Raw genomic sequence first — 25,448 nt, 5'->3', positions numbered from 1 at the left:
GAAGGCTTGCCATCAGGGCTTTTTGCTATCTCTTATAAAAGTGGGTATTTTGTGATTCCAGCTTAATTACCTAAAATGTTCTCAATAATCTCCATTGTGCTAAATAGCTTTGCACTGCAGATTGAGACAATTCCTCTGTCTCTCTTTTTTTTCCATCTCCCCCTGTTTCAAATCTTTGCAGCAAGACAAACACATTGTGCGGCCACAAAAACAGCACTGAATAAAACATAAGATTCTCAGTGAGAAGGCCATACTGATATAACCCCCCCTGTTATTCTGAGCTATCTAGAAATCCTATCTTAGCTAAATGAACAGCAGACAACGCACCAGTTCCATTGTCTTGCAGAATACCTGCAGTGTTTGTGTGGCAAATCTACTGACCTTGTTACATAACTTGTATGACGGCATAGAGGGGTGAGTAAAATAGGATGTACAGTAGTAGGAGTTGACAGGCAAATCCTGTATTTTTATTTTGCTGTTGCAGGCTTGGAATAATTGGAAGCCCTGTATTTGCTGCTTTGTGGGAAATTACAATGTATATTTTGTTGGAGGAAACACAGCCCAGTCGCCAGAATAAAATGTTGGAACTGTACATTTCATACGTATCGTAGCAACATGTTTAAAGTGACATAGTTCAGGTTACATGTAAATGGGCTGAGTTTCTCACCAGGAGGGGATGGTGGCATGACACCTAGGTGAAATGGATGCCAAGCCGCACACCTGTGACATTTCCGGCCATGTTCTTGCTAACAAAACCAGGTATTTTAAGCAACAACATGTTTTCTTAACCCTAGTCAGGATTTTTCTTGAGCCTAAACCTAACCATACATTAACCACAGCACTGTTACAATGTAAAATTGAAAGATATAATGTAGAAAAAGTTAAGTTTCAACATATCCCTTACAAAACATACAAATTTAACACATCCATGTGTTGTAGAAATATAAAAAGCCAACACTGATTCTTAGGTTGGTTTTCCATGCAATGCATAATTGCTAATAAGCACGACAGCACTAAACTGGCTCATTTTGTGAAGTTCAAAACAGTGACAAGCACACACACGCATGACTAAACCGTGATCATAGTTCATTAATTTTGCTGTTTCATCTTCAAAAGTGACAAGATAAGAAAAAAAAACAGTCATTGCTAATTAGCAATAACGAGGGTGACTGTCATTCCTCTATTAACGGATCCTAATTATGTCTCTTTGTGTTACGAAATGAAACCCCAGTGTGAGTAAAAGCTTTCGTATTTCAAAACAGTGAAGCGGTAAAGATGAGAAGATGATGAGAAGCAGTTTGGAGATATTAGGAGATATTTTGCCTCTCTGCAGTGAAGGATGGAGCTACAGCTTTATGCGGTGACAAGAAAATCGGTGAGACTTGTCAGGGGATATGATGATGGATCAAAACCCTGCACTAAAGTGACTAGCAGGGGCCTCAAACCGGAGTCCAGCACTGCCTGTACAAAAACTCTTTCTATTTCATGAGCTAATGAAGCATGTTATTATTGTTTACTCTGACAACTGCATGCCCAAAACCTCAGAGGAGAGGCTGCAGACACATGTTACATTTTGCTTCAAATCATGTTAAATTTGATCATTGTATTAGTTATTAGAACATTTGTAAAACAGTGTGATAACCCCCCTACAATATGATTCTTGGACTTTATCAGCCAGAAGTGAGAGACATGCAGGGATATGTAAAATATCAGAAATATAAAGTCAATTTCATACTATGCAGTCTTTTACTGCACCTTTTCCTACAGAGTGTGAATATCTGTGTTCGTCAAATAATATACTGGAAAGAGAATTTTGTCCAATTTCACAAAAGTATGCAAATTTAAGTCTTTCAGTTTGTCTCCATCTCATTATACTGAAAGTTTTTATAATATACCCACCGTGTTCCTATAATATCTGCATCTAAACACAGTTAAAGCTGAAAACATTTACATTATTGTTATTAAATTTACCTGTATGTCAGAGTCTGTTATACTCCTGCTCTGATGTAAATGCTCATGCTGCCTTAATTGGTTTTCACTGTTTGAATATGCATAAAGTCATGGATTGCAGCTTATTATTGATGCAGTTATTTTAATGGATAGAAGACTAAAACCATCTAGGTTTAAATTAGAGAAAGATTGTTGCTTAAAACTTGTTACAATTCCTTCCACTCTCCATCTTTACTCTGCCCCGTGCTTTGTGAACAAATACTAACCGCTGCATGCGCCATCCTTTCAAATGTAAATTGCATATGCAGAGTAATCATGTATGAGAAGACTGAGCTGCTATTTCATGTTGATGTGTTCGAAGATGATGTTTATTTATGCTAACACTATGTATAACAAACAATGCAAAATTCAATTTAAAGAAGGACATGGAATCTTTGCAGTTTATATCTATTAACAGTGTTGTGCTCATGTTTTGGTGAATGGTGAATTGAACAGTTTGCAACTCATGAACTTGAACGCAACCATTGTTTAATCTTGTAACATTTACCAATGCTTGTTTTTTGGCACCTGACAGTTTAGGTAACCCTGGCACGCCGACACAACATCAACACGGCTGATGCTAATCACAGACTGTAAAAATAATGGATGTAGCTACCGTGACCTCACCCATCGGTTTGTGCACTCCCATTTTAAAGCCTCAAGTTCAGCATGTCGGCTGTCACCATTTTGTCACCATTTTCAGAAGTGGGCGAAGGGCTGGAGCTGTGGAGGAGTGAGGGGTGGATCTGATTTAGAAGCCGAGGACACTATCTACAGACAGCCTGTCACTCAAAGAGGCCTCCCCTTAACTGTGCGAAACTTCAAGCCTTAATAAAATGTTAACAGTGTTTAGTGTTTTAAAAAGTTTAGAGAGTTGTTATGAGTGGAAAATTAGCTTTAGACGCAAAAACTGTTTTTGTACCAGGCTGTAAACATGTTTATTTCTGCTGTAAAGTTGGACGCTTTAACACGGGGGTCTGTGGGGATTGGCTGGCTACTGAAGCCAGCCTCAAGGGGCCTTTCAAAGAACTGCAGTTTTTGGCACTTTTGAGTTAGCTTCATTTTTCAGCTCTGGAGGTTGCCGCATGGTGCTAATGGCACTTCAAACCACAGGTGTAGATCTACAGGGGACACAGGGAGCTTATCCGACATAATATTTAGAACATGTGCCCCCCAGTAAAAACATGAATGTAGCAGAGGAGTTTTATTTTGGCAAAATTAAATTCATTTTCAACATAATGTGGTGCAGAAAAGGCAAAAATTGATGATTAAAAATGCAATGCAGGAAATTAAGTGTGTGAAGCTCAAACTTTGAAGGAGGGGGAAAACCCCAAACCCCATGTTTCATACAGTATGTCCCCCCACCCACCCTTTAGGTCTTGCTTGAAATAATAGCAAACAAAAATACACTTAATAGGAAGACACAGATGTGACAAGAAAGTTTGTGAGGCAACACATTTTTGAGAGATTATTTCCTGGCAGACACCATAAATCCGAAAGCTTTTAAATGCACTTCAAACACAGGAGCCATAATGACAAAGTTTTCTCGTTTTCTAGCTGTGTCTGCAATATTATAAACACATTTTATTTGTGACTGTAAGCATTTCCTACAGAAAAATTCAATATAATCATGCATTTAAATCACTTACAAAACACTTTATTGGCTGACAGATAGTGCTGTAATACATAAAAGAAGAAAAAAGCCACATATCTCACACATGGCTGCTCATACGATCATGTGGTTTCATTGGTCTGTGATCTTATTAAAACATTGGTTTAATTAATTTTCCTCCTGTGGGGCTCTCATCATTTCATAAAGAAAACGGAAATTTCCCTCACGTTGTGTTGTGACTTCCCAGAGTTACTCAAGCACAATCCTCCTAGGGAACATAAGGGCTCTTACCGCCCACTGTACAGCTACTAGACGAGGAGCCCGAGAGCAACTGTAGCAGATTTATTTCAGGAAGGAGGACTCCATGTTTTTTTTTTTTTAAACTGTGGTTTGTTAGAAACTGCTGTACTGCTGTAATGCTGTGGCTGCGGGCATTTGTTTTTGAGAGACGGTCCTTTTCTTTCTATAAAGTCGACTTTTCTAACTTTGTTTCGAACGCTGTACAAGCGCAGTCGTCAAAGAGATACTCACTTCAGTTTAATATTAAGACTTATATATAAGGAAATTGAACATTTGTCCAAGAGTCTCTCCATATCCGGCTACGATCTTTCACTCTGTCAATACTTGATTAAATTGAGGTTTTTTAATCATTTGGCAGCAGACACTTTGTTCCCAGTGACTAATGTGAGCTCGAGCTTCACTGAAGTGTTGTTGTAGGCAGCAGCCATCACACTGCTTCATCATCGTAGCCAAGACAAGTGACTGCAATGCAGAAAAGGCAGGCTTGATAACCCATTTGTTTTCTTTTTTAGCCTTTTTTTTTCTAAACTAGATTAAGCAGAGCAAAATCAACAATGGTGATGAATTTCAACCTTTCCCATCAAGGCTGACATGTTTCCGAGAATGTCAAGAAAAAAAATCTGATTTCACCAAGGATAAGCGGAGGTTCACCATCCCTTTATCTAACACACTATGAATCAGTTATTGTCTGCTGGATTAGTTTTGGCCTCTCTCTTGTCAATCCTCAATGCACATCAGCCCACACATCACACCCAACTGTCCACATTTTTATCTCCACGCAGCTCGCTAAAAAGCCAATCTACATCCTAACAGTCAGTCAAGAGAATTTGAACCTCAATCAGCAATTTCTTACAGGAAACAAAAGTGACTACACATTTACATAACACCCAGCTAAACAAACAGCAGAGAGCTGCGGCGCTCAGAGGGAGGTGAGTTGAGAGATTGATGGAAAATGCAACACAACACCTCCAACTCAAAAACAGGAGCCAGCTCATTTTATAACCAGTCCCTAATTATGACCATCATGCAAACCCCCAGTAGAACCAAAATTACATCAGACTCACTCCTTTCACATTAAAGGATTTTCTGGTGCCTTTATACTTGTTTCAACACTTTAATTAACCTTTTCCTTCCTCTGCATGAAACCTGCACAGATTTCACACATTCTCTGTGAAGTGAGGGAATGTGTTACTGTGATACTGTGAACTAACTTGTTAATGTGAGCAAGGTGCACATTTAAGACATTGTGTACTATTGCTATAAATTCACACAGCTCTCTCTCTATAGGGCATCTCGTGCACCCCTCTTATGTTCCGCACAGATGTATAGGTCCAAAATCAACCGGCATCCCACCTGACCCGCTACACATTTACATCGAGGACGTTCAGGGGTTTGTAAATAGATCTTGTGGGACTGAGTGGAACACTTGCTAAAGGTTTGGAGTATTTAATTCCCCTCTCCATGGTAACACATTATAAGAAAGTGGCTGGATTTATCCCCAGAAATGTTGCAGGATAAACCTGAGGTGGTCACAATCTTCATAAACAGACGCTTAAATATGACTCTATAATGAAATTCACATGCATGACATCATTCGTATATTGAAATATATTGAAAAATAAGAATTAGCCTTACATTACATAATAATTTCTGGAAAAAGGAGGGAAAATGGTTGTAGTGATAGTAACATGCATATGTAAAATGTTTTTTTAATTATTAGTTTCCACTAGTTTTCAAAGTTGAAGCAAATATTATAATATTTGTGTGCAACTACAACTGCACTAAATAGCCTCCTCTTAGCCTATTTCCACCATATGAGATCCCAAATTAGGTTTCATGAATAATAAACAGTGCAATGAGAATAAGGTCACAGTGAAGCACTGACACATCAGCGACCTTTATGCTGTATCTGATGAAGTCGTACAAAAAATGTCATATTGACTTGCAAGAGAAAACGCTTGTCTCCTTATTAGCCTCGGTTGCTGGAGGGCTGTTATTACTCTTATCTTGTCTTCACACCTCCTCCTCCTCACTGACGCACCTCTCTGAGCTCTGTCTATGGCCAAGAAGCGCACTCCCGACGGCGCGCGCTCCCCCCGCCGTCGACACAGTAAACGGGTGTCGGCGTGAACGTCGCTGAGCTGTGAATGGACATTAATAGGGAATGTAATGTTCTTCTCCCACTGCCTGCTTGCTTCTATCATTTAATCTCTGCAGCGGAAGCCGGGTAAGTTCATATTTTTTGCAGGCTGCACATTTATTGAGAGACAGGCTGTCATGCAGTTTCTGAAATCAAGGACCGAAATTGGGAAGTAGTTTCCAGACAGGCGCTTTATGTGATATGTGCACATTGGGTTTAATTGTTATGACATAAATGTGCAGGTGTCATCTTAATTGGCTTTTAAATGTTGCACCCATTTACGTTACCTCTGCACATTTAAAGATCTAAGCAGAGCACCCACTTTGCCTTCACCTTTGTGCTGAACATAACTATTTTCATGCATGTAATAAGATCAAGTCAGGGCTGGATTATCACCTGGACTCCAGCGTTATGTTTCTGTGCATCTGTGGCTTTCTACAGTTTTTAATAATGTGTCTGTGGAGATGGATCCAATCACTTTTTTGATTACTGTACATGATGAGAGGGAATTTTTTTCATTATGTAAGAGAGAAAATACAATATAAATATAGCTGCAAGTGGTACAGAGTGATTTGTATGCACGGACTATTGCCAGAATCTTTACCAGACCTGGCTCATCAAGAGGGAGTAATAACGAGGAGATTCCTCTTCTTCTGGAGGGTTGGTCTCAAAGCAAACGCTCTTCACTGCCTGCAGTGTGTGTTTGCCTATGTCCAGTATGTCCACGTTCTGTATGTGCTCAAAATGAACTTCACATCCGTTGTAGACTTTATTAAAAGTAAGCAATGTGCCCTCTGAGGACCTGATGAAATCCACCCGGGAATTTTTGCTGCAATGAAATGGCTCTTTGACCGTCAGCGGGTCCACTTGGGGAGCTCTCTTGGACCAACCCATGGAAGATCAAACCCACAACATTATATGAAGTGTGATCAAGAAGGATGGTGTGTGCGGTGGAGACAATATGAGAAAGAGAGAGCATTGCATGCAAGAGGAGTATGTGTGTATGTGTGTGTGTGTGTGTGTGTGTGTTGCAGCGTTTGTGCAGGATTCAGGCGGATTGGGTTGGTGTGATGGAGAGACAGTGAGGATTGTGAGGACAGTTAATAGAAATTGCGGATCCGTGACGGGATGTTGATCTTTGGCACAAAAGTTGGACATGCTACACGCCCATCCGCCAGCCCAACCCTTTCTACCTCACTACATACTGTAAAGGAAACAACAATTTCTGCATTGGCACTGCTCACTGATATTGGATACACCTACGGACATACCTCTCAGGATACTAGGCTGGCCTGTGCATGCCCACCCTGCAAAGTCATGCAAATGTATATGTTCAATAAAGCCAAAAATTTCATTGCAGTGGAGGATACAATAGGGAGGACCGTTTCATTTACTTGAAATATTGAAGACAGTCTCCACACTGGAGTCTTTTTGGCCGAGGAGACAGATTCACTTAAGACGCTTAATTACAGTAGGGGAGTTTTCTTGGAAAGAAAAATAATGGACACTAGTGATGGGTAGCAGAGTCAAATGAAGGACACACTGTAGCTGCTGATGATATGAGGCCATGGAGGAGTGGGCATTCAGTGGAGCTCCTGCAGCACACTGCCAACAGGGCTTTTATATGGGAATCCACCAATCCTACTTTTGGTCGACTGATACTGATGCTGATTCTTGGCTTTTGACTGATACCAATCTGATACCAGTGGTCTTTTTTCCATTTGAATGGAAGTGGAGCATTCTTTTAGGTTTTATTTGAGACTGTAGCTACAGATGGCTTCTTAAAGCCCCCCTCCAATCAGAAATGGGGTTTTCTTCTGATTATGCCCCCTAAAATGTCTGTCTTTGACTAAATTGACTTGTATCTATGCACAGTTTGTCACTAGAGAGGTGTTTTCACATTCCTCTACTGAGAAGGCTGATGTCTGTATTCAAATGTACATCGGGCAAGCTACACAGGTATGTCACTAATACAAAAGCCAATCACTTTCTAATAGGAAAATGCATATTGACAGGGGAACAGACTTTGACACGACTTGTCAGTATAGAGAGCGATACTTTGCATTAGCATAGACAAAGTTTTGACAGCAAACATGGTAGACTGTGCAGTTTTTGGGTGTAAACCCAATCCTTGAGCTTTCTTCCACTGTCTAACAAAAACCATCTTGTAGCAGATATATATATAATAATTAACACTGTTTCAGCCAGAGACAGTTAGCCTACAAACTAACAAACAACATAAGCCCCGTTTACACTGCCAGATTTTTGGGGTCTGCCCGTTGGTACAACAACCCATTGGTCCGACCATATTAAACTAATTGTTCCGAAGTCCTGTTGTTCCGAAATCATCATGATCCCCTGTGGTTAAGGTCTGGTTAGGTTTAGGCACAAAAACCACTTAGTTAGGGTTAGGAAAAGATCATGGTGTGGGTTAAAATGAAAAAGAAAGTGACAAACACAGCCGTGAGCCTGCTCCGCCTCAAGCCTTTCCCAGCTAACCCAGAGCCGGTCGTGGCGCGCCATCAAGGCAGAAATACGCCCGCCAGGAGCCGTTCAGCACTGTGGAGAGCTCCCCACACAACCCAGACCCCAGAGTTAATAACAGGAGGTTATGGTGTTTCACTCTCTCCCTCTCTATGACACTTGTATCTCGACCAGTAGCCTACTTTTGTTACGTTGCTGATCCTCTATGGTACACAAATACAGTATAGCCTAGTATAATCACATATCAGATCAATGGGACGTCGGACTAATGAGAGGTCTGTACAATGAGAGGTCGGAACAATGCTACGGCACCAGATTTTCGACAAATGTTGGCGGCAAGCTGCGAGCATTTAGACACACAGAGCCGGATTGGCGAGTTGATCCGAGGTGCCCAATTTTCTGCCACATAGACATATTAACGGAACCTTTTTGGCCATGGGAGGAGCTGTTGATAACTTGTGGAAGGAGGTGCTGATGACGCTGCAAGTGTGACCCACTGGTGGTGGACTAACTGGAAACAGCTGATAGCAGAAATTAGCGAGCAGCTAGTAGCAAGAGGGAAACGTAAACCTGAAAGACACTGTAAAGATAAGCAACTGGGGAGACAAGGAATTGCGCGCCCTCCTTGCCCTCGCAAACAAAGAGGCCATTAACGGTCAAATGACAGGAACGGTGAAGGACGGGCCAACTTACGAGAGAATTGCCGAAGGACTGACCAGCCACAGCTTCCCTTGGAGTACGTCACTGTTTACGTCACATGCTGAGCTACACGTTTTGTTACTTGCTCACGCCCCGCACTCCCAGATTTTGCTTTTATACTGCCAGTGCTGAAAGAAGACTGATTGGGCTTTCCTGCAAATTTGCACAATTCCTATTTTAAAAGGGCTATAGACAAGTAAAACACTACACTTTAAAACCATTCTGATATGTCTGCTAGTCGCCGATTTTGGTGCACAACCGACTCCTCATCTGGGTCTGAATGAGACTACTGCCAACATGTATGGCTGCATCTCTGTGATGTTTCTTTTAACGCCACAGAACAAAAGAATACTTCGCACATCTATTTCCAGACAGGTGCGTAGGAGAGGGACGAGCAGAGCACAACTTGTAAAAAAAACCAACTCCCGCACACTGTCTAACATGCAAAAATAATGATTTCTTCCTCTCAACGCCAACACTAGCCATCTTGATGCGCAATGCTAGTTCAGCGGTCAGCCTGGCGTGAACAGCGGTGGAGAAAACCTACCGCAAGCAGTGGTGATGGGTGGGGCGGAGATAGAATTTCTCAGCTGGGGTGAAAGAGTAGATCTGTTCCCTAGTTTTACTTTTAACTATTACATGGCAAAACTATGTTAAAAAAATATTAGTACTAAATATTAGTAAATATTACTTTGAAATGTGTCTGGAAGGGGACGTTAGCTATAAGAGGAGACCTCAGTAGGCCAAATAGTGCCGATACCAATCCATCATTTGTATTCATTTACATACATGTACCCTTAATGATCAGATAAATGTACCTTGTTTGCCTTGTCCTCATTTCTATTTCAATTCACCTGTACCCCTTCCTTGTTTGTGCTCTTATTTGCTTCTCCAAGCACTTTATTTCCCTTAGGGGATCACTCAACCTTAATATCTCTTAAGCTGACACATTTGATGTCAGCCAATTGCAATGAAACAGTATTAGTGGCCATTTTATCGAGGGAACTTTGCAAGCTTACATTTCAGAACTGCACTACCTTCACAGCTCTAATAGTAATAATAATCATTTATATTCCTTAAAAAAGGTTACACAGTGCTTTGCAAAACATACGGCACAAGCAATAAAAATAGAGGCAAAAGCAAAGAGAAGCAGTAACAACAATCATGAAACACAGGGAGAATAAAAGACAGTTTAGCAAACAGCAAATGGAAAACATTAAAAAAGCAAGGGTGCAACAGTAACAACAGAAACACAAGCATTCACAAAAGCTCTCCACTCCACTAATTCTCCCAGAGTGCATCAGGGTCGTCCAGGTGAGAAAAGATAAAAGCATCCTTACAACTTTATTTGAATCTGCATGTGGCATCAATATTTGCACACCATTGACCCCAAAGGTGGGAGGTAAAATATGAATATGAGAAATCCTGGGAGGTGATTTTAGTGAACTTTACACAGCAGGCTTTTTACCAATGTATGCAAAAGGCACAGGAGAGAGACAAAAACAAAAAGCCAATGCCTCTACTGAAATTAACTGGGTGTTGTGTTATTGCATTATGAATATTTCACAAACTTTGACCAGTGAATTATAACCTGTGACAGCCAACTGGCAAACAAAGTACTGTAGCTGAGCCAATTTGAAGGTGTAGGGAACATGGCTGCTTGTTTTTTACAATGACATTAAGCAAGTGTTGCCCCTCTGTTTATTCTGTACAGGAGTGGTGCGCTCGGGTACATTTATTTTGTTTATAGCCTGGTGGATTTAAGTGGTGAACTGAAAGTTTATTGATCTGAAAGAACACTAAAAGGTTTATAATATCTGCAGTTTGTACGGCTGCTAGATGGACAACCTACACAGCTCCATATTTTTAATTAGGCCCACTGTTTCTGTTTTTATACCGCTGGTTTTGCTCATACCGCTGTAAGCTATTTGCACTACCAATGATATCAAAGAATGCAACCAACCTCAAAGTAGAGGGTGTATGTGCTTTGATTGGATGGGAGCGCTTGTTTGCTGGTGTTTACTGTTAAATTTAATTTTTTCTTTGCCTTTGACAGAGCTGTCTTTACCTCATAATGTAATTTGATTAGGACAAAAGTAGTTTTGTGCGGGTGAAATGCTCTTATAGTCCTACCACGTAAATTAGATTGATGAGACAAGTACTTTTTTGTGAAAATCTTGGCTTTTGTAAGCTCTTGTTGTCTTGCTATTTTCCCCTGGCTACTAACAAAGCCCAGGCAGATGTCTGATGTACAGCTTTTCACTGACATGTCACAGAGGCGAGAGCCTCAATCAAAATCTGTCTGCATCTTACCTATTCATGTCTGACAATGAAAATAGTTCTTTTGAGCTCTCCCTCTCCTTTATGTGCCTGCTGGCATAGCTTATTTTGAAAGTAACTGCATAAATGCTTCTCAGCTACCTTTAAAGGCCCATAGCCTTCAGGAATCAATGTTTAATTAATTGTCACCAATCCATGACAGATGAGAATTCAAATTAGAGGTTCTTATGCCAACGTTAGCTGCCAAAACTATGCAAATGCTAGACAGCTCTTATTGTTTTTTCATGGATCTTTGAAGATGTTTGAGGGGTCTTCAAAACCAAGACAGCATAGAGCGAACATACCGCCACACGACCATAGGATTCTTGTGTGTGTGTCAGTGTGTGTTCGTGAGGCCCCACGCACACCAACAGAGTGAGAGACAGATGGAGAGAGCACCTATTTGCCTGCTGTTGGCTTGTTAGTGGAAATAATTTTAGGATTATACAGTAACTGACGTTGTAAGGCGGAACTACTACCTTACTTTGACAAACCTGTAGGGGCTGAAGTAGACATGAAGTGACCATCCATCAAATGGCTACATCTAATAGAGTGTCCCCTGACTGGTCTCTCCCCATGGCCTCTTACAGGAAATTGAATCCTAATGGAACAAGAGTGAAAGCATAAAGCACCACTAGCGGCACCTAGAGGCTCAGTGTCCATTCAATTTCACAAATCAGTGGTGTTGCGTGGAATCAGCAGCATACCATACGTACATTTTCATTTGTCTTACAGCCTTACCAGTGGCGGGGTTAAAGATGCAAAGTTTGACTTGAGGTTGGAATGGAGAGAAGGCCATTTTGTTGTACATCCATCCATCCATCCATCCATCCATGAATCCATACTATCTATACCCGCGTATCCTCTTTCCTAATAACATCACAGCAGTCTTGTTTGTTTTTTGTTCATTTTCCCTCTGCTACATGTTTTTCCCTCTTGTCATGCACACTTAACCTGCGATAAGTGGCAAATCTTCCTAGAGGTGGCATAGGCGGCCACCGAGGGCACCATTGAGAGGGGGGTGGCAGGGGAAGCTTTCCTAGGGTGCTGAATGTTCTAGGTCTCACACTGCCTGGGATGGCTCCACAACCTGGGAACTACTGATCTATCATCATTAAAACCAATGGTATATTCAATCGCTCCCCTTCAACTCATAAAGCAACCCGGTCTCATTCCGAAGTTGTCGCAGTCCGGTGCTTGGGCAATGACTTGTGGCATCAGACACCATGAAAAAAGGCGTCCTTTAATGTCGGCATGATACACGGCTGGTTGCCGTTAACAGTGCTTGGAAACGTGGCAGGACAAGAACGAAAGTTAAGGGGACGAAAGTCTGAGTGGGACAGGTGGGAGGGGTGATTGGTGGGTCCAACAAACACAGATCTTAACCTGGGAGAGATTATAAAGCCAAACCCTATTCCTTTTTCCTAAACCCAAAATCCAACCATGTGCGTTAGTTGTTGAAGGAAAAAAAAAAGCCAATTCGCAGTTTTGTACCAATGTAGTGTGTCTATTTTTCTGGACCAAACATTGATATGTGACGAGGTCGGAGATAGAATGTGTTGTTAAAGTCAAACATTCATTAATTAATATGTTGTTTTTCAGCAGAACTACATAGTTTGTCTGTGCTTTACAAGGGTTTGGTCAGGTTGGTTGGAGCTTGCTTAGGTTTAGGGAAACATTATGGTTTGGGTTAAAATTACTTCTTTGTTAAAGGGATAGTGCACCCAAAAATGAAAATTCAGCCATTATCTACTCACCCATATGCCGGAGGCTCAGGTGAAGTTTTAGAGTCCTCACATCCCTTGCGGAGTGGGTAGCAACACAACTCCACCTAATGCGGGCTGTGGTGCACAGAGAAGCAGTTAGAGCTACAGGCTACAATGAGGCTATAAACAGAGTTCAAGTGACGTTTTTCCAAACAACTTTTTATGTCGGGGCTTCAGGACACTTGGATCACTACGGATGAGCAGTATGGAGATATTTTGTGGTTTCAATTATGTGTTTTTGGACGTTTGAATCTGGGACGCCGTCAGCCTGCATTAGGTGGAGTTGTGCTGCTACCCACTCCCCCCTTGGATCTCCGCAAGGGATGTGAGAACTTCACCTGAGCCTCCATCGGCATATAGGTGAGTAGATAATGGCTGAATTTTCATTTTTGGGTGCACTATCCCTTTAAGGTTAGGGGACCTCTTACTTTAAAAAACGGTCACTTGAAACAGAAATTGAACAGCTTGGCCGCATGTTGAAGTACAATATTTTGTTAACCCATTAATCCACTCTGACATCCTCACCACATAGACTTTTGTCACCTCCTTTGCTCCCATCATAATTACTATGGCCACTAGAGGGCTTTCTCACTTTTGTCATTTTATCACTGGTAAACATATGTGGTTTTGGGGCACTTGCAGAAACGACTAATGCTGTCTTTCCTCTTGGGAGCTCTTTTTCCAGTCTATCAACAGGAAGTTTCCCTAAAGCAAAATAATGCAACTTTTTTTTCTTTCTTTCTTTCTTTCTTTTTTTTTTTTTTTTTTTTACCATAAATGAACAGCTTCAAAATCCTTTTAATAGGGAGAATGGCTCCTGTGTTGTTGCTTCTCTGTTGCTTTAAACGATACAGCTACTTCATGTCTTTATTATTATCAACAAATCCTGTGACATTAATTAAACCCACTTATCAGGGTTGTCTGTCTCTCCACGGCTTTATGCAGCTCATGTCTCAGTGCCATAGCCGTCCATTGATTTCCAATGTAATACCACGTGATTAACAACATGTCCAAGCTGGTAGCAAGAACAAACAGCGGCAGTTAAGTTGTCCATATTTACATCCTGCAATTGCTTTCCCATCTGTTAAGTTCTGATGTATTTATCAACTAGAATCACTGCTTTAGAGTTGCATGCCTCTATGAACCAGTCAAGCTGCGGTTACAGTTTACATCAAGGTCTGTCCAGACATGACATATGACTGTTATGACAGTTCACAATGCTTCAAATGTGGATGTGCGGCAAAAAAAGCTGCATATTCCAAAACCTGGATGCTTCACATACATCTTCAACCCGGCAGCACAGAAGATCTTTACAAGCACCACAGTTTCAAGATGGGCACCCAAAACTAGAGTCACCAATTTAGGATATGATCAAATGCCTCTCCTTTTGTTCCCGAGTTATGACGTTGAGTAATGACCAGAGAAGTGTTTTTGCAGAAAATTATGATGTCACAGTTAAGTTGACCTTTGACATTTTGAATGTAAAATGTCATCACTTATTCATGTTATTCTATTAGCTATTTGTGTGAAATGTTGTCCTAATCAGCATATGAATTCTTGAGTTATGGCCATTAACATGTTTTGTGAGGTCACAGTGACCTTTGGCTTTTGACCACCAAATTTTAATCTATCCATCCATGTGTCCAAGTGAGTGTTTTTGCCAAATTTTATGAAATTCCCTCTATGTGTTCTTCAGATGTTGCATTTACGAGAATAAATGATGGATGCATGGTCACAGTGACCTTGACCTTTAATCTTTGACCACCAAAATGTAATCCATTTATCGTTGAGTCTAAGTGGACATTTGTGCCAATTTGAAGAAATTCCCTCAGGATGTTCCTGCAATATTGCGTTTATAAGAGTAAGATGGATGTGAGATCACAGTGACCTTGTCCTTCGGCCAGCAAAATCGAATCAGTTTATTCTTTAATCCAAGTGGATGTTTGTGCAAAATTTGAAGAAATTCTCTTCTCGGCGTTCTCGAGATATTTCTTTCATGAGAATGAGACAAATGGACAACCTGCAAACATAATGCCTCTGGCCATGGCTGTTGGAGGCACGGTGGCATAAAAATAGATCGCTATTAGAACCAAATACAAGCACAAAGTGGCTTGTTTTCTAAGCCAGCCACATTTTTAAGTTTTCTAAGTCCAAGCCTATGTGTATGCTCTTCTCTGCAGCTTTTGAAGGACATACAGACTGACCAATCAACATCACATTCCTTCAAGCTGAGTTGCTATGGCAAAAAAAAAAAAAAAAATCAGTTGTCAGAACTGAATTAGCAGCAGGGCCATGTACATCATTCACTCTGCCTACATGCAGCATATGCTTTTATGTAAAATAGCTATTAAAATAGGATCCACACAAAGGACTCATCTCAGAGCGTCTGCCATTATCACAAACTTGACATCTATGAAAGCTGATGGTTGAAATTCCACCTCTTTGCTTTCATTATTAAACACGAAAAATGTCTGTACTCATTTTCCCGCACATATATTAGCCTGATGCTTCAAAGAGATGAAAAGGTAGATTTTTCCCTTCTTTGTGTGATTTTGATTACTTTTATGCTTGTGCTGATTTTTGAGCACGCACTGCCATTTCTGCAACCTCAAAACACTGAACACTTATTTTCTGAATGTGTGGGATAAGTCAAAGATCAAAGCTAATATGTTGGGTTATTGCAATGTGAATTTGGGATCCACACATCACTCAGGAGTGCAATGTAGCAAGCCCAGCCTTGAATGATAGATAGTGTAAGCGATGCACACAAAGGCTAACAGGTCTGAATTCCCCAGTGGCTCTGTGCAGTTTGGGTCAAGAACGACTTCCATTTATTAATTTCCTCTGCTTGTAACCCCTATTTCAGTTCAGTTTCAGCTGGGGACTGGCACACAACTTATGTGTCAATTCACCAGTTCTTCATCAACCATTGAATACATTCTGAATGCTTGATAAATGAGCAGTACTTGATCTCATGTTGCAAAAGTGATGCGCCCAGTTTTAGTCCCTCAACTGATTTGCACGTGTAAGAGTCTTTCCAAAAAAAAAAAAAAAAAAAATTTAAATGTGCCGCACTTATTCATCACTCATCCCATGAGGATTTGCATTGACCTCAACAACTTATTCCAGATACTTTCAAAACTTTTTATGTGTGGGAGGGTAGTAGATGCAGGCAGTATGATGTGTTCCAGAGAGTTTGTGTGTTTAAGAAGTTCTCACAATGTGCACCACATCACTTTCTTTCTACATTCTGCATGAGTATGTACAAAAAACACAATAAGTTCCTATGTTGTGTGTTTTGGAGGGATCAATGCATATAGAAGACACACAAAGATTTAAATGAACATTTGGTACTTCCATCTAGCTGTTGTGTTCCTCAAAAAGTAGTCTGTTTTCTGCCATAGTATATCTCCTGTAAGTTTGGCCCCTGATCTTTATTGGCCCAGTTTTATTGCTCATCTATACTGGAAAGGAGTCGCACTCATATAGTGCATCCTCAGAAGTGGTCTGGAAACCCCTTGGCTCAATAGCAAATCCTCTGGATGTTGTTCTGATATAATGGCAAGACACTTTTATTTGAACACAGCTATAAATAATCTTCTGTTTGTACGTCTCTGTGCCTGCGACAGTCGTGGCTGAAGGCATTATGTTTTCAGGCTGCCCATCCGTCCATCCATCTGTCGGTTCATATGTCCGTACGTTTGAATGTACATCCCATTCTCTTGAACGCAGTATCTCAGGAACACTTGAAGGGCTTGTCAAATCTAGCACAAATGTCCACTTGAACTCAAGGATGATTTGATTGTGGTGGTGAAAGGTTACTGTGACCTCACAAAACGTCTTCGGCCATAACTCAAGAATTCACATGCTTACTATGACTAAATTTCACACAAATGTCTAACAGGATAAAATGAAGTGATGACATTTTATATCCAAAAGGTCAAAAGTCAGTTTAGTCAAATTCACTGTGACATCATAATGTTCTGCATAAAACACTGGCCATTACTCAACGCCATATCTCAGGAACAGAAGGGGAGACATTTGTGTGGATACTGAATTGTTGATGCTAATTTTGGGTGACCATCTGAGGCTGTGGTGATTGTATAGATTGTCTATGCTGTCAGGGTAAAGATGTATATGAAGCATCCATGTTCTGACAAAAATACACTCTATACCTTTTATTAAATTTTTTCAACGTCTTAACTGCATACATTATGTAAGTCTGGGCAGACATGGATGTAAACTGCAACCTGATTGGCTGGCAGAGGTATACAACCACGAGACAGTTATTGTAGTTGGTATTGTAATCTGCTGATGAACTATAGAAAATTCAGTTTATGAAATCTTTTGAAAGCTTTGGCTTAGGTTTGGAATGTTTAAATGACAATCCAAGGCACTGCTGCAACGTCTTGGACAGGAATTTAATAAACTAATTACGTCTTAGTTTGGGTCGAGGTAATGGACGAAATGCTTGCCTGACATCATTCAACAATTGGGAAATGAGATTTCTGTCCACTGGGCTGGGTTGGTCAAGGTTTGGTTTACAAGAAGCGTCCATTATCTGAGTTCCTCTTGGCCTTCATTACAATTAAACTAATCAAATTGCCAAAATCATTTTAGAGGAATCTGTAATTGGTTTAAATTTGTAGGGTGTTCAGTGTAGTATTATGACGTAATCTTGTTGTAAAATCCCCAAGTTCTTTAATTTCAGCAAGGTTTTATGTGCAGAAACCCAGAAACAATTGTTAAATAAAGAGTTAAATAAAGGTAGGTAAAGGAGCTACAGGAATATGAAATATAACAGGTAATGCTTTGCATGTTTCCTGTATCTCCACACTATATCTTGGCTACGCAACGTGAGCAGATAAAATACAGTAAAAAGTGTTACAGTGAAAGCCACGGTCAATTATCGATACTTGCTGCTGTTTTTTTAAGCTAACACTACATTCAAATCACAAGCTGTTACATGGTATAGCAGTCACGATTCAGGTCACTACCAGTTTACTGACTTAAGGTACTACTACCTTAATGGGTTATTTTAATTTATGCGTTACGCATAAAGACACATCCATATTTTATGTACCACCATCATGCTCATCTGTAGTCACCTTATAGTTCTATGGAAGCCCACTGGGGACTTTATTAAAATGATAATGTCAACTTAATAATGAATGAATAATGAATTATAATGTTTCCACATTTGAACATATTTACATACTTAAATTAACACTTGCATTTTGTCCAGTGTACAGAGAGGTAGACCTTTAGAAATTAAATGCCAAACAGCTTGTCCATTTTCATTTTAATAAGGTCACAGAATGCTCATATGTACGTGAAAATATAGATGCAAATTGCAATATTGCATTTTCATCTAAATTTGTACTTGCACACAGATGGGTGTCAAAGTAAGGGAAAGCCAACATTAAGTGTCTTTGTCGGTGTCAATACTACTTTATGGCACCAGAACAGGTTCAGTGTTCCCTAGCATTGATTCTACAAGTCTCTGGAGCTCCACTGGAGGGATGAACACCATTTTCTCAAAAGATAATCCCTCATTTGGCATTTTGATGATAGTGTCAGTCCAAATCTCTCTTAGGTATTTAACTGGGTAGAGATCTGGTGATCTGCCAAGGCCAAAACATCTTATTTACACCATTTTAATACTCATCAAACCATTCAGTAACCCCTCATGCCCTATGGATGAGGGCATTGTCATCCTGTAAGAGTCCGCTCCCATCAGAACAGAACATGACTCAGAACAACTTTGTATTGATTTGTTGTGACCCTTCAGTGTAGAGCCCTGTTTCCACCAAACACTTTTGGTATAGTACCTTTGCAGCCAAAAGTAACCCTTCAGAAATGGTACCTAGACCCTAGCGTTTCCACCACAAAAAGTACCCTTAAATGTGGACGGAGTTGTTGTTACTCACTGCTCCGTCCAGCACTCACTGTGTTTCCTCATTACCAGTAACACAGCTGGAAGTTTGCACCTTGTTTATTGTCCACAGAAGAGGTTGCATACCAACATTTTCAGAACAAATAGAACAGGCTGCAGTGAGAGTCTCCCTCAGTGGGATATTTAAGAATAGCGGGATTGTGCATTTAGTCCTTCTAAGGCAAGCTCAGGGGTTTAGTGTTGCCGTAGCCCAATGCTGAGGTGTGTGAGGTTTAGAATATATGCAGTTCACATAACCCGGCCGAAATTTATAAATATAAAACCTTGCAGATCGACTCACTACTAAAAGTGTATGTCATATAAAAACTAAAGTGATGGTCAAAGTTGTTACATTGAGTGACATTACAAGTTAACGTTCCACCTTAAAAGTCGTCGGCAGTCGACGCAGTGAATTAAGTTATGCTTTTCTCTGACTCCGGCTGCTCCAAGAGGCAGCAAAACATCTGTTTATTAAGTAGTTATAGTTTACTAAAAACTCTCCATGGTATGAAAAGTCATTACATGAACCTCAAAACCAGCCACAACTCAGCCCTGAGCAGAGTGACCATCCTCTATTGACCAATCAACAGACTGCAATGTCACAGCTCCACCTTGTAGTACCAGATTTGTGTGCTAGTTACCCCAACAGAGGGGGGACCAAAAAGTAGGGATGGTATGACACAGTTCCACTGGTACCATCCACAACTTTTCACAGTGGAAAGGGAAAAAAAGCGTACTGAACTAAACTGAACCGTATTGTACTGCTCGGGTAAAACAGGGCTTAAGGGGACTAGCGGACCCAACAGAGCCATCGGATCCCCTCTCTGGGTCAGGCATTCAAGTTTTTCCTTTGTCACCTGTCTGTATGTGGAAAATGACAATGCTTTTGTGGGATTACATTTTCATTGTCAAGTTGACATTATCATTTTAATTAAGTCCCCCATGGGCTCCCATAGCATGTTAGTAGTGAGCTGAGTAAAGGCTAATGGACCGGCTGAAAAAAATAGTAATGAAAGCCCTTAATCTCAACACTTGATAACATAATTCAATTGGTGATTTGTAATGTATTCAAACCCTGCAGCTATGCTAAAGTCACTCTCAAGCTTATTTAAATTATTAAGCTGCATGCTGCTGCACTCAAATCCTTTCCTCTCACCTTGCAGGTTTTAATCACTCATCTGCTTCCAACAGTGGAGAGCATGCAGCTTGAGTCAGCAGCGCATCAGAAGGAAATTCAGTCATGTAATTTATCTTTTGAGGTTTTATAATGTCTTTCAATGAACATGTTACTAATACTACATGCTATAAAGCAAAAATCCCTTTGCTTCAAGCCCTCCTCAGTTCTTCTCTCACACACAGAGATCCACCTTGAACAATCATATACAGAGAGTGTGCCAAGAAACTACTTGTTTTATTCTCTCTTTTTTTTCCACAGTTTCTATGCTGCATTAGTACATTTTCCAACATCACCTTAATTGAAACATTTTGTACCAGAATGAGAGTGAGCCAGTATAACCTTGATCTGCACCAAACAACTGCAAGGAGACTTACTGAAAAGACTGGGCTGTTTCCAAGCAAACTCTGCTGCAGTACAGTGAACTGTGCTCCAGCCAATTATGTGACAAAGTTATGTTATTATATGGTAGTGCTGTTGATGCAATCAAGGACGACCCGGCTTACTTAGAAATCCGAGTTCAGTGATGAACAGCAAACTTTTTAATTCATCTAAATTCACATTCTCATATGTGTTGATATGTTTGATGTCGCTATAAAAGAGAACAAGACAGCAGTGGTGGGACAAAAGAGGGCACGAATTAAAGGACAGAGTAACAAGGAAAATTGCATTTCCGCATGAATTATCTTTTGTTTTTTCACACGGACCTCCTGTCAGTTTAGCCGTTTGCTTCATTGCCTCCACCCAGTCCATTTTCACTAAGATGCACTAGTTACAGTGTAACTCTTGTGGAAATAAGTGAACATTGGCAGAGGATATTAGCTCCTGCTGCTTTGAGGAACTGTGCATGAGGTGCAATGATTATACCAGAATTAAGGCTCATTATGTGTGCATGTGAGTGTGTTTGGGTGTTGTTTATGTTGTTTTCACATAATGCATAAAGCATTTTTAAATGACGCTAAATGTTAAGTATTCACATATAGTTATGTAACAATCCTTTTATAATCCTCACATATTTAGTTAACATACATTAGCAGTGTATTCATCGGACTGTACTGGTTTCTATACAAATTCATTGTCCAGGTGATTGTCGTCTGAAGTAGCAAAAGCAAATTTCTATGACTTTCCATGATGCAGGGATGTGCAGTGAGGAAAAATCTTGATCGATGTTCCACAGGTGTTACTTTTACTTCATGATCAGGTCAGATATGCTGAAACTTGACACTGTGCGTGACTTGATAGTAGAGCTGATGGGTAGAGTTTAGGCACCATCTAAGAAGTAGAGATGCACCAATCCAGCTTTTTCAGTTTCGATACCGATCCCGATGCTGTGGCTTTGAGTATCAGCCAATACCCGATACCAATCCAATACCATGGTTGACCTAAGAAGCTATATACCTTTACATGTAGAACAGGAAAGACTAGAGGCATCAGGCATTGATGACTACACAGTTCTTTCCTACGATAAAATGAAACAAGATGAAACAGATTAATGCAATGATGAACTATTTATTTTTAACAAAAATAAACAAATGTGCAGCAGCAGTTGAAGTAGTGTGAAATACGTCCACACAGCGGATTCTCTAGATTTAAAGGGAAAGGATCGCCTCAGGTATAGGTTGCATTTTCCGATATCCGATCCATCTATTTTGATGATATCGGGGCTGATATTCAATCCAGCTATCGGATCGTTGCATCCCTACTAAGAAGTGCATGCTAATGTCCAAGGGAGCATCTCAGAATATATGTATATCTTTCTAATATTTTAATTGACATTACGAATAAAAAAATATTTCAGTCTGGGCCACCCCCTTGTACTCAACGAGTATTTAAAGATCGACATGCAGTAACCTCCTGTCACATTTCCACCAAGGCCATTAACAGTTACATAGCATATATGTACGCTCAGTTTTGACTGTCTTTTATTTTAAAGGTGGGGTTCTAATACAAAGTATGTTTTATTGCACTCTTAATTGCATGATTGCTGGTTACATAATAAATTGTTATATTAGTTTGTGCAAGGCTTGGACAGCTTGTGGCTCCTCCACTTTGCCAAATGTGTTGTGGGGAAGCTTTGACAGGGAATCCGCTGTGTCATTTTGGCACAACGAACCCCCTCAGTACCTTTCTGTGTGAAGAGGAGAGAAAAAGAGTGGAGGAGAAGAAAGGGGTGGGAGGATAGGGCTCAGAATATGAGAGCAGAACAGTTAGGTAGGCATATGCAGAAAGTGACACAGTTGAGGGGTGGTCCTGCTCCTGAAATTCTGCTAGATAGCTTCAATATTTTGACATAATTGTAAGAGTACAGGGTTGCTCACAGCTGTTTTCAGCAGCAACATCTGAAAAACTTACTTCCACTGTACGCTGCCAGCCCAGCGCCCAACAGCTCAGTGCCCAGCAGCCCAGCAGCCCAGCAGCTAGCTGTTGAACATGTCTGAGCCGACGGGACTAAAACAGAACAAAAAATGATTCTCACATCTCAGTATTCAGGTAGCCAAAGAACCACTTCACATGGAATCCCAGCAAATACTGAGGCCACTGTTTGAAAGTCCAATCAAGACATCCCATTAGTGAGTTTTTTTTTAATCTAGGATGGTTAAGATGTGACCACCTTACTTTGCCTCTGATTGGCTTTCCTTGTATAAACCTAACTAATCAAATGATCCAAAAATAGTTGCAAAATAAAATCTCTGCCAATTTACAGGACATTACCTTGCCATTCTTCCTGTGTTCTAGCAATGTTAAAATGTGACGTCAACACAAACAGGCCTAATCTGCTAAAGTTTATGTACACAGTATGATTTAAGCAGTTTTACACATCTTAACAACAGAAAACAATATGTCAGATAAGTATAAAAATGGTAAGCCAATGACCAAAGGCCCTGACACACCAAGCCGACGGTCAGTCGTGGGTCAGTGTGGGTTGTCTGTAAGCGTATGTCACCTTAGTCAGGGCAGTGTGTCCTGCTCCGTTGCCCCTCGTTGGCCCCCTTAGGCTTTTTCTTTTTTGGCCTATTTCGGCATGATGAATCTGCGTCAGTGTCGGCGACAGCGGAACCTGTCAGTGAATGAAATCACTCTGATTTGCAGTTCAGCTCAGCACACAAGAGAAACAGAAGTGAGGAAAGTAAACAAACAGCTAGAGTCAAGAAGGCATGAGTCCAAAACGCGCTTGCTATATAAGGTAATATTGTTTTTCTTTAGCCATTGAGCTCTTTAGGAAATGTTTCGTGATGGTTTGTGTTATTGTTCACTGGCGCACAGTAAATACGCTCTGTACTTTCAACACTGGATTGTGTTGTTAATATGCTAACTAGCTAACTAGCGAGAAGACAGTCTTCCAGTTTCCCTTTTTTGATGCTGGAAACAGACCATTGTAGTCTGTTGGTATGGAGACTTATTTTCTCTCATTCAGGTGTAGAATGTACGTGCTGGTTGGCTGTGGCTGTAGTCTCTGCAGTGTGTTCATGTGCAGTTTTTTGGCCGAGACACAGGTGACATGAGGTGATGTAACAGTCGGCTTTCGTTGCTACTTGTTCTCTGAAATCAGTTTGGTGTATCTGGGACTTTACACAGGACACAAACCCAGGTCTCCTGGGTGAAAGTCCTTTGTTTGCCTATTCATACACCACAACTACATGGTCTTTGTCATTCTGTGAACTATGTCACCTGACTTTGTGGCTGAAAGCTTTCAAGGCATTCTTGTAGATTTACTTTATAATCTCAGAGACTTTATAGTCTTAGATATTATTTGATCTTTTTTTCTTCTAGAATATTCCCCCCTCCCCTGGCTGCAATGGCCCTAATACACTGTCAGCAGGCAGCCAGAACACAGGTCCAGTGAACGATAAGGTGATAATGTGTGCAGGCATATTTTACCAACACATTAGCCAAAACAACTTCATTAGCTGCTGTCTGATATGTGGCTGCTGTGTATTTTGGCAGCTTGTGTTGATGTTTCTCAGTGTTAAGGCGCCATGCTTTTTAGAGAGGCAAACAATTTGCACATTTGATATTTTTGGATTCAGATATTTTCTTCAGGAGTTTTCTAATCTTGCCTCCTCTCCAGGGGAGTTACAGTTTTAATTCATTAAGACCATACCACTCCTCTCGAACATGATCAGTGACCCTAATAGCTGTAACATTTGGGTATCCGGCCATTAATTATCTCAAACTGCACACACACTAAATATTTAAATAAATACTCTCCTTAACTGGAAATATCATGCGGCTCTTTAACCTTCATTTTGTCGGAGATAACAGCATCTGCTCTCTCCTGGCAGGTAGTGTTGGCAAACAGAGTTCTTTGAAGTAAATAGCACAGATGTGTCTGACTCCAGTTTCAGCCTTCTGACAAGTTTAGTCTTTTGACAACCCACATTTTTATCTCCAGATTATATCCAATTTAGAGGCTATTAGTAATAATATAAAAAAATTGTGACACTATTACCAAGTATTATCTCCTGTCATGCCTACCCGATTTACTGTATTTAATATCTCATTTCTTTCCATCTTTGTGAAAAGGCTGAACTGTAAATACTGAGTGTTTGTCTAAAGAATCACATCCTATACTAGTGATGTGTAGGATGTGAGTCTTTGGAGAAATCATCTTAATTGGCATTAGTTGATAAAAGCATATGCATGTGCATATTTTGCTGACCCTTTCTGAGTTCTCCTCAAGCTAAACTCTTTAGTTTAATTTTTTTTTTTTTTTTTTTCAAATGATTTCTGCTCCAACTCAGAGAGCTCACAGTAATTGATGACAAAAAAGTGTTTATATTTTTTCATAAAGGAAGAGCTGGCTGTTGTTATGACACCAATTATGAAAATCTACGTGGGCCACACATCATGTGCTTCCATGCAGTATGAATAAGCAGAGTAAAAAATATAAAGGTGCCAATGTATTATAAAATAATTTTATACTTTAGTTAGAGTCCAGCTATTAAGGCATACAAACAAGTATTTATTCATATTTTTCACAGCTGTATTAGAGTTTATTTTTAGTTCATTATAGCAACTTTTTGTTTATT

The 25,448-nt window shown here is 40.3% G+C and overlaps 1 protein-coding gene across 2 annotated transcripts in view; it reads left to right on the top strand.

Moving 5' to 3' along the window:
* The first annotated feature begins 6,015 nt into the window (after positions 1-6,015).
* Positions 6,016-25,448, top strand: part of htr1fa (5-hydroxytryptamine (serotonin) receptor 1Fa) — a 34,182-nt gene continuing 14,749 nt past the window's right edge. For both annotated transcript variants that reach the window (XM_049593829.1, XM_049593830.1), the window contains exon 1: positions 6,016-6,128. The gene's annotated coding sequence lies outside the window, so the exon portion shown is untranslated. The remainder of the gene's footprint in view (positions 6,129-25,448) is intronic.

This window comes from Epinephelus fuscoguttatus, linkage group LG13 (genome assembly GCF_011397635.1).
Source record: "Epinephelus fuscoguttatus linkage group LG13, E.fuscoguttatus.final_Chr_v1".
Lineage (NCBI taxonomy): Eukaryota > Metazoa > Chordata > Actinopteri > Perciformes > Serranidae > Epinephelus > Epinephelus fuscoguttatus.
This window is presented reverse-complemented; position numbering and strand designations above follow the sequence as displayed.